The following is a 15,122-nucleotide window of genomic DNA, read 5'->3' on the forward strand; positions in this document are numbered from 1 at the left end:
GTATCTGTTCCCAACCTTCCAGAAGTTCACTTTAATGTCACTGTGCTGTGTGCTGCGTTTAGTCACTCAGTCGTGTCTGACTCTTTGCAACTCCATGGACTTCAACCTGTAGGCTCCTCTGTCCATGGGGATTCTCCAGGCAAGAATATTGGAGTGGGTTGCTATGCCTTCCTCCAGGGGGTCTTCTCCACCCACGGATCGAACCCGTGGTGGAGAAGGTGTACCCTTTACCATCTGAGCCACCAGGGAAGCCCCTTAATGCCCCTAAACTAGGTCAACTTCTATAAGGACTTTGATGTACCAACTACTCCTTTTTTATCTGTTCATAACTATTCTGATTTGTGATATTAATTTACATAAAATACTACTGCCTTTATAATTGTAATTATGTCAATCACTTAGTAGTATTTCTGCAGGAAGGAGCCTCTTAACATGTTAACATGTTCATTTGCTGTGAATATGTGACATAATATGTTATATAATAATACAGGGACCCCTCCAAGTACATCAGTTATTTGACATAGTAAACAGAAATTGAATGCGGCTGCACTCTACATTGTTTTTTTTTTTGTAATTTATTTTTTTTGTCATACATTGATATGAATCAGCCATAGATTTACACGTATTCCCCGTCCCAATCCCCCCTCCCACCTCTCTCTCCACCCAATTCCTCTGGGTCTTCCCAGTGCACCAGGCCCGAGCTCTTGTCTCATGCATCCCACCTGGGCTGGTGATCTGTTTCACCATAAATAGTATACATGCTGTTCTTTTGAAATATCCCACCCTCACATTCTCCCACAGAGTTCAAAAGTCTGTTCTGTATTTCTGTGTCTCTTTTTCCATTTTGCATATAGGGTTATCGTTACCATCTTTCTAAATTCCATATATATGCGTTAGTATGCTGTAATGTTCTTTATCTTTCTGGCTTACTTCACTCTGTATAAGGGGCTCCAGCTTCATCCATCTCATTAGGACTGATTCAAATGAATTCTTTTTAATGGCTGAGTAATATTCCATGGTGTATATGTACCACAGCTTCCTTATCCATTCATCTGCTGATGGGCATCTAGGTTGCTTCCATGTCCTGGCTATTATAAACAGTGCTGCGATGAACATTGGGGTGCACGTGTCTCTTTCAGATCTGGTTTCCTCAGTGTGTATGGCTAGAAGTGGGATTGCTGGGTCAAATGGCAGTTCTATTTCCAGTTTTTTAAGAAATCTCCACACTGTTTTCCATAGCGGCTGTACTAGTTTGCATTCCCACCAACAGTGTAAGAGGGTTCCCTTTTCTCCACAGCCTCTCCAGCATTTATTGCTTGTAGACTTTGGGATAGCAGCCATCCTGACTGGCGTGTAATGGTACCTCATTGAGGTTTTGATTTGCATTTCTCTAATAATGAGTGATGTTGAGCATCTTTTCATGTGTTTGTTAGCCATCTGTATGTCTTCTTTGGAGAAATGTCTGTTTAGTTCTTTGGCCCATTTTTTGATTGGGTCATTTATTCTTCTGGAATTGAGCTGGAGGAGTTGCTTGTATATTTTTGAGATTAAGCTTTTGCACGACAAAGGAAACTATAAGTAAGGTGAAAAGACAGCCCTCAGATTGGGAGAAAATAATAGCAAATGAAGAAACAGACAAAGGATTAATCTGCACTCTACATTTTTTGAAGAGAGACTGAAGTTGCTAACTCGTGTCCGACACTTTGCAACCCCATGGACTGTAGCCTACCAGGCTCCTCTGTCCATGGGATTTTCCAGGCAAGAACACTGGAGTGGGTTGCCATTTCTTTCTCCATTTTTTGAAGATATCTGTTATAGTAATCTCATTCTCATCAAAGACATTGAAGATGTACTTTGAGTGAAAGATAAAAGATATCATTGTCTTATTTATTATAAATATATTAAAATAAGAGTATTACTTCTTCATTGTCATGTCATTTAATTGTATAAGAGGGATCATTGTCGTCTGTGTATTATATCTGTTCTCTTATTAAAGATTCATTCATGGTGCCTTTTAGAAACTTGTCATTTCAGGGACTAAAGCATAGATTTGAGCATCTAATATCATATCTTGAAAGGGGCACTGCTGAAATATTAGAGCAGATTGTCACTATAGAAAAATGGATTATCTAGCCATGTAACAGTGTCATTCATCTAGATTTGAGGCCTGTTCAGGTGTTCATGAAATAAGAACTAATTTTTTCTCCCTGAGATACCAAACATCTAGATTGAAATGAGGTAAAAAATGGCCACTGACTCAGATGCATTTAAAAGTAGATGGTTGTAAAGGTTTTACAAAATGCAATGTTTCTCCTTGACCAAGAATATTTGTGTTTTTTAAAGATAATTTTATGTTTAGGTTAACTGAGAGTTTATCATTTTATTGACCATTTTGAATATTAAGGAATTAAAGTACTGTACATTAAGCTGGAATAAAACAATTTTGTTGAAAATAATTGAAGACATACTGAATTTTATGCTGCTTGAATATGTTTACAGATGCTTTGTCAACAATATAAAAAAGTGTATTTTGTACAAACTTGGATTAGAATAATTTCAAGAGATCTGCCAAAATTTGTGTTGACCCTGATATATGTATTAAAAATCAGTCTTCAATAACTGTTTTATTAATTTTGTCCTGTTTTTAAAAAGCAATATGAACATATAGCATTTATCTTTATTGTTCATAGACTAGACACAACTTCTGACTTTATTGGAATAATAATAAAGAGATTTTATCACTTGGTATACTTAAAATTTCCAGTTGGCTTGTGCTGCATTTTACATACATATCAAAGCATAGTGTAAGTTTCATGTCTTTTACATAACATTTTCCCTACTACTCTAAAAACATAACTATAGGCAGTACCCTCACAGATAATCAACCTCTAATTTCCAGAAACTATGACTATTTTATCTTATGTAGCTAAGGAAAATTAAGATTCCAAGGAGAATTACAGTTGCTAATCAGCTGTCCTTTTTTTTTTTTTTTTTTTTTTTTAATGTAGTATAGTAGATTTACAATGCTATGTTAGTTTCAGGTATACAGAGAAGTGCTCACTTATACATACTCATATATTATCTATTTTTCATATTCTTTTCCCTTACAGCTTTTTACAAAATACTGATATAGTTCTCTGTGTTCTGTAGTAGGTCCTTCTTGGTTATCTACTTTATGTATAGTAATATGTTCCCAGGTGATACAGTGGTAAAGAATCTGCCCACCAATGCAGGAGACACAGGGGCATGTGGGCTCAATTCCTGGATTGGGAAAATCCCCTGAAGTAGGAAATGGCAACCCACTCCAGTATTCTTGTCTGGAGAATCCCATGGACAGAGGAACCTGGAGGGTTACAGTCCATAGAGTCGCAAAGAGTTGGACATGACTGAGCACGCACATTTGTTTTTTAGTATGTATATGTTAATCCCAAAACTCCTTATTCAGCTGTCATTTATCTTGGGTTATCTAGGTATGTTTAATGTAATCAAACTGTTTTGAAAAATGGAAGAAATTAGCAAAGAAGAGGCAAAAGTGATGTGATATGATGTGAGAACCAGGATTCACTGTTGCTGGCGCTGAATATGAAGGAAACATGTTAATAAATATGTGTGACCTCTAGCATCTGGGAAGAGCAAGGATACAGATGCTGTCCTAAAGCCTCCAGATGGAATAAATGTAGTCCTGCTGAAAACTTGATTTTAACCCAGTAAGACTCATTTTAAACTTTTGACCTATTGAATTGTAAGACAATATAAATTTGTTCTGTTTTAAGCCACTAAGTTTTTTTGTAGAGTGTTAGAGAAGCAACAGAATAGGAAGAGTGTTTTAACATGTAGTTAGTGAATTTTTTTTTTTTTTCTGGTCTTATTGCTTTAGACAGGGAAATGTCTTTTCTCTGTGAATTGTTGGTAACTTTGTGATGTGTGTGTGTGTTAGTCGCTCAGTCGTGTCCGACTCTTTGAGACCACATGGACTGCAGCCCACCAGGCTCGTCTGTCCATAAGATTTTCCAGGCAAGGATACTGGAGTGGGTTGCCATTTCCTTCTCCAGGGGATCTTCTCAACCCAGGGATCGAACCCAGGTCTCCTGCACTGCAGGCAGATTCTTTACCGATTGAGCTATTTGGAGCCCCAGCTTTGTGATAAGGAGATTTGGTTTCTATCTTCATCCTCTTATGTGGCTTGTGCAAAGCAGGCCCTTAGAAGATATTTTGATTTTGCATACAACCTGAACAAAAAATTAGATAGAGAAAAGAGTTATGTTTAGTTTAGAAGATGAATTTATTGATATATTTGCTTGAAAGCTGCCTGGGTTGAAACAAATAAAATGAAAGTTGTAAGTTATGATGCTAAAGTAGTGATTTTTGTTTTCCTGAGGATATATTCTTAAATAGATAAAATATTATCTTATGCAAATAGATGTTTACACTATATTATATAAAATGATTGTTTTATTATGATCCTGTTGATTTTCACTCTGTCTCTCTACACATCCTTAATAAAATAAGAATACAATTATTCTTGATGACTTTTGCTTCTTACCTACACTCACTGGTACTGGAAATCTGTATGCCACATTATGAAAAGTGTAAGTTAATATTGATCAACATCTTGGGTTTCTTGTTGTTAATTCAGCCTCTTGATTGGATGGCTTAATTTTGCCTCTGACCCAAAAGACAGACTCTTTTGTAGGTCACATGCACCAAGCTATTAATGCTGATGGATATCACTTACCCAAAATTTTTATGAATTTTTCTTACTTACAAAACCAGAAAAATAAATGTATATTCCCCCAAAATCATCTAGGATACTTCCTCCCCATTTTCCACTACTTCTCCTTTAATACTTACCTCAATATCTGCTTTTTATAGTTCCTATTTTCTTCTTAAAATATAAACCTGGAGTTTTTTTACAGGTTTATAAGACAAGTTGTTTCTTTTTTCTCCCAGTTTTATTTAGAAACAATTAGCATGACATACATAGGCTGGTACACTTCTGGTATTTTCTTCTGTGAAATTTTAAGTACATTTAGATACTGGCAGAATGGAACCTCATATCTTCTTTTTTATCCCTTGCTTATGGAACTATGTCAGGATTATATTTACTTTATCCCAGTAGAGAATAATTTTATATTCTTTTTTAGAAGAAAAACTTAGTGGACTTAATCTGTTTAGATGCAACTATGTTGCATTGCCTTCTGAAAGTATTGAAAGTGAAAGTCGCTCAGTTGTGTCTGACTCTTTGTGACCCCATGACTATATAGTCCATGGAATTCTTCAGGCCAGAATACTAGAGTGGATAGCCGTTCCCTTCTCCAGGGTATCTTCCCAACCCAGGAATCGAACCCAGGTCTGTTGCACCGCAGACAGATTCCTTACTGGCTGAACCACTAGGGAAGTCACTAGGTAGCCACTAGGGAAGCATTGCCTTCTACAGTAAGCCAATTTCCCAAAAGTGTACATATATGTACAAAATCTACCAAACTTTCTGAAACTGCTAAGAATGTGGAATAAATCATAAAGAGAATATAAATTGTTTTGTAGCATTATTGTCTTTCATTTTTATGTAAATGTTAAAGGAGCTAGTTGTTAACTCTTTCAAGTCAACTTTAATAGCCATGGTTTAGAATAAATATGGAGCAAAATTTAGGGTTTTTAATCAAATATAGTTTGTTCATATATTTATTTTATTAACTGTTCTTCTTTTAGAGAATTCTTCAAAGCTTCACTGTGAAGGCCAAAATCTGCTTTCAAATGTTTTGATAATAATGACAATCACCATAATAATAGCAACTTCTTTTTGAGTGCTTACTATGTTCAAGTCAACTTTATCTGCCTTAAGTAGGTACATTTGCCTTGTAAGCACAGGCACTCTTGTGGCCCTGTGAGTCCTTATGTTCTAGGACTGAACTTTTCATATTTAGTGGGTTTAAATAAGTGCTTTCATGTATTTATTCTGTGTCCCAAATCTCTCATTTATAACTCAGAATTAGTAATGGCTGAATAAAAATTATGTTTCTCTACTTACCTGGTCGTCTGACCACCCAAATAAAATTCCTTCACTACCATTCACAGTCCTTAAAATAAATGGTTAATTTCAGAGGATACTATGCTATTATTTCATCACTGTCAACCTCCTGAAACATCTAGCCAACCTCAGTTGGTTTAAACACTGAAACTTCTGGACATAAATTGCTTCCATAAAATTGGCAAACATACCCTCTGCAAGAAGGTACACTGTCAGGTCATTTGTTCACAACCCTGTTGTGTCATGTGTTAATTTCAGGAAGAGAGTTGCTCTATTTGTCCTGATATGGCCTCGCAGCTCAGAATTTAAAATCGGAGGTCTTACTTCATGGGCATACAAACTGTAATGACAGCATGATTAGTTGAATGCTCTGCCATTATTGTTTTGAATTTTTTAATTGAATTTTAATCCAGTGTCTTAGTTTCTTGAATGTATGTTTATAAAAAAGACTATGGATTGCAAGCATGAACAAAGAAGATACATGCAGTGTCTGCCATTCCTTGTAACTGTCTTCAACTATCATGCTGTGACATCCCATGAGCACAAAATACATATGACTAAAATGTATGGAAAACAAGTGATACTACAATCCAGGACAAGGTGTAAGAGAGGACAATTTTTCCATTCAAACTATTATGTGCTTCCATCACAGAAAGCAAGCAATGGCTTTCCAACAAATCTGAACCAGTAAGAAACCCTATCATCCTCTTCCCTATTTATGTTACTTCCTTGTGTTAGAGAGCTATTTAAGCTGAAAAAGAAGACATAAAAGGAAAGCAAAAGATAAGGCAACCTATAATTTCTCATTTTGTCAACTTTTCCTTAATCTTTGGTAAACTTGAAGTAGAGAGTATTGGTAGACTGTGCACAGATCATTAACTGAAATAAGAACAGTTTAGTTAGTTCAGTGCAGTGTTTCCAATATTCTGGTAACAGTACATGTGCACGTATGAGTTATCAAACAAAAACAATGTGTTATTGGTTATTTTGCATATAAATTAAGCACTTTTACATTTCTCTTTCAAAATCACATTGCAGAATATAATAATGACTGAATAATAAATGATAATTTTTCTTTGCTTAGAACAAAATTAAATATCAAATTAAAAACACTATGAGAGTCAAAAGAGACCACAGAAGAAAATAAGATTTACATTTTAATACCTGTAGAGACACCTTGGCCTGCTTTTTGAAAAGGTAGCTCACATTTTCAGTTCACATTGTGTCCTTTAAATTCTGTAGTTGATGCTGATCATTCACTACTATCACAAATGCAGTTTGATTTCAGAAACATTTATCCATGGGTTTGATTCACAACAACTCTCTATGGCTATGGGTATATGGATAAGGTACTGAATCTCTTAGAGACAGTAACATTTTCCTTTAAGAGTCTTTGTAAGGGAAGAATAAGATAAGTATCCCTGCTAAAAGAGAGTAGAGCAGGGATGTGTTCTATTCCCCCTCTTTCATCTTCTCTGGATAGTCTCAAGGTCACTCACTTAAATTAATCCAATATAATCATGCAAAGATGGGCACAATAAAGGAAAGAAATGGTATGGACCTAACAGAAGCAGAAGATGTTAAAGAGAATTGGCAAGAATACGCAGAAGAACTATACAAAGAAAAATTTCATGGCCTAGATAATCACCATGGTGTGATCACTCACCTAGACCCAAACATCCTAGAATATGAAGTCAAGTGGGCCTTAGGAAGCATCACTATGAACAAAGCTAGTGGAGGTGATAGAATTCCAGTTGAGCTATTTCAAATCCTAAAAGATGATGCTGTGAAAGTGCTGCACTCAACATGCCAGCAAATTTGGAAAACTCAGCAGTGGCCACAAGACTGGAAAAGGTCCATTTTCATTACAATCCCAAAGAATGCTCAGACTACCACACAATTGCACTCATCTCACATGCTAGCAAAGCAATGCTCAAAATTCTACAAGCCAGGCTTCAACAGTACTTGAAACATGAACTTCCAGATGTTCAAGTTGGATTAGAAAAGGCAGAGGAACCAGAGATCAAATTGCCAACATACACTGGATCATCGAAAAAGCAAGAGTTCTAGAACAAAGTTTACTTCTGCTTTATTGACTATGCCAAAGCCTTTGACTGTGTGGATTACAACAACAAACCGTGGAAAATTCTGAAAGAGATGGGAATACCAGACAACCTGATTTGCCTCCTGAGAAATCTGTGTGCAGGTCAAGAAGCAACAGTTAGAAATGGACAAGGAACGATAGACTGGCTCCAAATTGGGAAAGGAGTACATCAAGGCTGTATATTGTCACCCTGCTTATTTAACTTACACACAGAGTACATTATCCAAAATGCCAGACTGGAAGAAGCATAAGCTGGAATCAAGATTGCAGGGAGAAATATCAATAACCTCAGGTATGCAGATGACACCACCCTTATGGCAGAAAGTGAAGAACTAAAGAGCCTCTTGATGAAAGTGAAAAAGGAGAGTGACAAAGTTGGCTTAAAATTCAACATTCAGAAAACAAAGATCATGGAATCTGGTCCCATCACTTCATGGCAAATAGATGGAGAAACAGTAGAAACAGTGACAGACTTTATTTTGGGAGGGCTCCAAAATCACTGCAGATGATGACTGCAGCCATGAAATTAAAAGACGCTTGCTCCTTGGAAGAAAAGTTATGATCAACCTAGACAGCATATTAAAAAGCAGAGGCATTACTTTGCCAACAAAGGTCCATCTAGTGAGAGTTATGGTTTTTCCAGTAGTCATGTATGGATGTGAGAGGTGGATTATAAAGAAAGCTGAATACTGAAGAATTGATGTTTTTGAACTGGGGTGTTGGAGAAGACTCCTGAGAGTCCCTTGGACAGCAAGGAGATGCAACCAGTCCATCCTAAAGGAAATCAGTTATGAATATTCATTGGAAGGACTGATCCTGAAGCGGAAAATCCAATACTTTGAACATCTGATGAGAAGAACTGACTCATTTGAAAAGACGCTGTTCCTGCAAAAGATTGAAGGTGAGAGAAGGGGACAACAGAGGATGAGATGTTTGGATGTTATCACCGACTCACTGGACATGAGTTTGAGTAAACTCCAGGAGTTTATGATGGACAAGGAGGCCTGGTGTACTGCAGTTTATGGGGCCTGCAATGCAGGAGACCCTGGTTTGATTCCTTGGTTGATAAGGTCCCCTGGAGAAGTGATAGGCTACCTACTCCAGCATTCTTGGATGGTTCAGATGTTAAAGAATCCAGCTGCAATGTGGGAGATCTGGGTTTGATCCCTGGGTTGGGAAGTTCCCCTGGAGGAAGGCATGGCAACCCACTTCAGTATTCTTTCCTGGAGAACCCCCATGGATAAAGCAGTCTGGTGGACTACATGGTATCACAGAGAGTCAGTCATGGTATCACAACTGAGTGACTAAGCACACACAGTAATCATGTTTCATTCTCATTATAAGTAGATACTCTAAAATAAGCAATGATGTAAAGATAGTACTTAGGAATAGCCCTGTATATCTAACTTGCCATCTACTCTCAAAAGCAAGAGATTTCTACCCCTTCTATCATAATACAGTAAAAAGAATAATAGAGTCAATTTTCTATTTGGTCTTAAATTTTTCTTTTTTTTTTTTTTTTTGTATTTGTACATTTTAATTATTGCTGTTCAGTTACTAAGCGATGTCCAACTCTTTGTGTCTCATGGATGGCAGCATGCCAGGCTCCTCCATCCTCCACTATATCCCTCTCTTTGAGTTTGCCCAAATTTATGTTCACTGAGTCAGTCATGCTATCAAACCATCTCATCCTCTGCCACCTTCATCTCCATTTGCTTTCAATCTTTCCCAATATCAGGATTTTTCCAATGAGTCGGCTCTTCCCATCAGGTGGCCAAAGTATTGGAGTTTCAGCTTCAGCATCAGTCCTTCCAATGTATATTCAGGTTTGATTTCTGTTAGGTTTGGTTGATTTGATTGCCTTGTAGTCCAAGAGACTTTGACAATTCTTCTCTAGCACCATGATTAAACAGCATTAGTCCTTCAGTGCTCATCCTTCTTCATGACAAAACTCTCATATCCACACAAGACTACTGGAAAAAAAAAAAAAAACAGAAAAATTATAGCTTTGATTAGATGGACTTTTGTCTTCAATGTGATGTCTCTGATTCTTAATATACTGTCTAGTTTTTCAATAGCTTTCCTTCAAAGAAGCAAACTTCTTTTAATTTTGTGATAAAAGTTATTGTCTACAGCGATTTTGGATCCCAAGAAAATAAAAATTTTCACTGTTTTCATGTTTTCTCCTTCTTTTCTTCATTAATGCTTGAAATAGAATAACAACAACAACAAAGAAGGTAGCTTCTCTCTATCTTATGCTCCTGGCAGATGTTAGCATCAAACTGTTAATAGAAATGTTTCACTTTGAAACCTTAGCAACAACTGCTTTCTTCCTCAATATCTTTCCTTCCTTAAACACTGTCCTCTTGTTCTAGGGCTTTGTTGCTGTTGCTATTCAGTTGCTAAGTCATGCCCAACTCTTTGTTACCCCAGGACTGCATCATGCCAGGGTTCCTTGTCCTTCACTATCTCCAGAATTTGCTCACACTCATCTCCACTGAGTTTACGTGCCTACATGTCCCCTTCTCCTCCTGCCCTCAATCTTTCTCAGAATCAGAGTCTCTTCTAATGAGTCAGCTCTTTGCAGCAGGTGGCCAAATTATTGGAACTTCAGCTTTAGAATCAGTACTTCCAATGAGTATTCAGGTTTGAGTTCCTTTAGGATTAACTGGTTTGATCTCCTTGCTTTCCTAGGTACTCTCATGAGTCTTCTCCAGCACAATTTGAAAGCATCAGTTTGTCAGTCCTCACCTTTCTTTATGGTCCAGTTCTCACATTCATACATGACTACTGGAAAAACCATAACTTTGACTAGAGGGACCTTTGTTGGAAAAGTGATGTCTCTGTTTTTTAATACACTGTCTAGTTTTGTCATAGCTTTTGTTCCAAGGAGCAAACATCTTTTATTTCAGAGCTGTAGTCACCATCTGCAGTGATTTGGAACCTAAGAAAATAAAATCTGTCACTATTTTCATTTTTTCCCCATCTATTTGCCAAGAAGTGTTGGTATCAGATGCCACAATCTTAGCTTTTTCTTTTTTTTTTAATATTTATTGGATTTATTAAAATATTACTTCTGTTTCATGTTTTGTTTTTTTGGTGAGATGCATGTGGGATCTTAGCTCCCCAACCAGGAATCAAGCACTCTGCAACTGGAAGGCAAAGTCTTAAACACTGGACCACCATGGTAGTCCTCAATCTTAGTTTTTTGAATGTTGAACTTTAAGATAGCTTTTTCACTCTTCTCTTTCACCTTCATCAAGAAGCTCTTTAATCAAGAAGCTCTTTAATTCCTCTTCTTTTTTTTTTGCCATAAGGGTGGTTTTCATCTGCATATCTGAGGTTATTAATATTTCTCCCCACAATCTTGATTCTAGCTTGAGCTTCATCCAGCCCAGCATTTCACATGATGTACTCTGCATAGAAGTTAAATAAGCAGGGTGACAATATAAGCCTTGATGTACTCCTTTCCCAATTTGGAACCAGTCATTTGTTACATGCCCAGTTCTACCTGTTGCTTCTTGACCTGCATACAAATTTCTCAGGAGGCAGGTGAGATGGTCTGGTACTCCCATCTTTTTAAAAATTTTTTAGTTTGTTTTGAACCACAGAGTCAAAGGGTTTAGTGTAGTCAGTGAAAACAGAAGAAGATGTTTCTCTGGAATTCGCATTTTCTATGATTCACTGGATGTTGGCAATTTGATCTCTGGCTACTCTGCCTTTTCTAAGTCCAGCTTGTACATCTGAAAGCTTTAGGGCTTACCTAACATTAGAAGTGTCTACTTCTCTCAGACACATAATGCTTAAATTAATTTGAAAGTGAAAGTCACTCAGTTGTGTCTGACTCTTTGCAACCCCATGGACTATACAATCCATGGAATTCTCCAGGCCTGAATACTAGAGTGGGTAGCCTATCCCATCTCCCAGGGATATTCCTGACCCAGGAATTGAACCAGGGTCTCCTACACTGCAGGCAAATTCATTACCAACTGAACTAATAAGGAAGCCCAATATTAATTTAGATAATCTTTTATTGCAATGAAATAAAAATTTCATAACTTTAAGAAACGTATTAAGCTAAAGAGTTTCCTTTCAAATATGGATTGCATTAATATTTAGATATTGATCAATCTGCTCTTGATTTCTGCTTACATGCTATATTTTTCAAATGCTCTTCATTTATTTTTTATTAAAGAATAATTGCTTTACAGAATTTTGTTGTTTTCTGTCAAACCTCAGTATGAATGAGCCATAGGTATAAGTATTTCCCCTCACGTTTGAACCTCCATCCCATCTCCCTCCCCATTCCACCCTTCTAGGTTGATACAGAGACCCTGATTGAGTTTCCTGAGCCATACAGCATATTCCCACTGACTGTTTATTTTACATATGGTAATGTAAGTATCCATGTTACTCTTTCCATGCATCTTGCCCTCTCTTTCCCTCTCCCCATGTCCATAAATCTATTCTCTATGTCTGTTTCTCCATTGTTGCGCTATAAATAAATTATTCAGTGACATTTTTCTAGATTCCATATATATCTGTTAGAATACAATATTTATCTTTTTCTTTCTGACTTACTTCACTCTCTAAAATAATTTCTAGGATCATCTACCTCATTAAAACAAACTCAAATGTGTTCCTTTTTATGGCTGAGTAATATTCCATTGTGTATATGTACCACTACTCCTTTATCCATACATCTATCGATGGGCATTAGGTTGCTTCCATGTTCTAGCTTTTGTACATAGTGCTGTAAAGAACAATGGGATACATGTCTTTTTTTCAATTTTGGTGTCCTCAAGGTATATGCCTAGGAGTGGGATTGCTGAGTCATACTGTGGTTTTATTCCTAGTTTTTTTTTTTTTTTTTTTTTTTTTTTTTTAGGAATCTCCATACCATCTTTCATTGTGTCGGTATCAATTTACATTCCTACTAACAGTGCAAGAGCATTCCTTTTTCTCCATATCCTCTCCAGCATTTAATGTTTGTAGACTTTTTGATGATGGCTCTGACTGATGTGTGGGGATATCTCATTGTAGTTTTGATTTGCGTTTCTCTAATAATGAGGGATGATGAGCATTTTTTCATGCTTTTGCTAGCCATCTATATGTCTTCTTTGGATAAATGTCTGTTTAGGTCTTTTCCCCACTTTTTGAATGGTTGCTTGTTTTTCTGTTATTGAGTTCTATGAGCTGCTTGTACATTTTGAAAATTAATCCTTTGTCAGTTGTTTCATTTGCTATTATTTTCTTCCATTTTGAGGGTTGTCTTTACCCCTTGCTTATGGTTTCCTTTGCTGTGCAAAAGCTTTTAAGTTTAATCAGGTCCCTTTTATTTATGTTACTCTAGGAGCTGGGTCATAGAGGATCCTGCTTTGATTTATGTCATCAAGTTTTCTGCCTATGTTTTCCTCTAAGAGTTTTATAGTTTCTGGTTTTAGAGTTATGTCTTTAATTAATTTTGAGTTTATCTTTGTGTATGCTGTCGGAAGTGTTCTAATTTCATTCTTTTACATGTAGCTGTCCAGTTTTCCCAGCACTATTTATTGAAGAGGCTCTCTTTGCCCCATTGTATATTCTTGCTTCCTTTGTCAAAAATAAGACACCTATAGGTGTATGGTAAGAAGTCAAGAAACACGTGGAGTAAAGGGCAAATTTGTCCTTGGAGTACGGAATGAAGCAGGGCAAAGGTTAATAGAGTTTTGCCAAGAGAACACACTGGTCATAGCAAACACCCTCTTCCAACAACCCAAGAGAAGACTCTACGCATGGACATCACCAGATAGTCAACATCAAAATCAGATTGACTATATTCTCTGTAGCCAAAGATGGAGAAACTCTATATAGTCAGCAAAAACAAGACCGGGAGGTGACTGGCTCAGATCATGAACTCATCATTGCCAAATTCAGAATTAAATTAAAGAAAGTAAGAAAAACCACTAGACCATTCAGGTATATAAAGTGGAATTGAGAAATAGATTTAAGGGACTAGATCTGACAGACAGAGTGCCTGATGAACTATGGACAGAGGTTCGTGACATTGTACAGGAGACAGGGATTAAGACCATCCCCATGGAAAAGAAATGTGAAAAAGCAAAATGGCTGTCTCATGAGACCTTAAAAATAGCTGTGAAAAGAAGAGAAGCACAAAGCAAAGGAGAAAAGGAAAGATATAACCATTTGAATGCAGAATTCCAAAGAATAGCAAGGAGAGATAAGAAAGACTTCCTCAGTGATATATGCAAAGAAATAGAGGAAAACAATAGAATTGGAAAGACTAGAGATCTCTTTAAGAAAATTAGAGATACCAAGGGAACATTTCATGCAAAGATGGGTTCGATAAAGGACAGAAATGGTACGGACCTAAGAGAAGCAGAAGATATTAAGAACAGGTCCCAAGAATACAAAGAACTGTACAAAAAAGATCTTCATGACATAGATAATCACAATGGTGTGATCACTCACCTAGAGCCAGACATCCTGGAAGGTGAAGTCAAGTGGGCCATCACTATGAACAAAGCTAGTGGAGGTGATGGAATTCCAGTTGAGCTATTACAAATGCTGAAAGATGAGGCTGTGAAGGTGCTGTACTCAATATGCCAGCAAATTTGGAAAACTCAGCAGTAGCCACAGGACTGGAAAAGGTCAGTTTTCATTCCAATCCTTAAGAAAGGCAATGTCAAATAACGCTCGAACTACCACACAGTTGCACTCATCTCACATGCTAGTAAAGTAGTGTTCAAAATTCTCCAAGCCCGACTTCAGTAATACATGAACCGTGAACTTCCAGATGTTCAAGCTTGTTTTAGAAAAGGCAGAGGAAAAAGAGATCAAATTGCCAACATCCACTGGATCATCGAAAAAGCAGAGAGCTACAGAAAGACATCTATTTCTGCTTTATTGACTATGCCAAAGCCTTTGACCGTGTGGATCACAATAAACTGTGGAAAATTCTGAAAGAGATGGGAATACCAGACCACCTGACCT

The sequence above is a fragment of the Cervus elaphus genome, chromosome 30, assembly GCF_910594005.1.
Source record: "Cervus elaphus chromosome 30, mCerEla1.1, whole genome shotgun sequence".
NCBI lineage: Eukaryota > Metazoa > Chordata > Mammalia > Artiodactyla > Cervidae > Cervus > Cervus elaphus.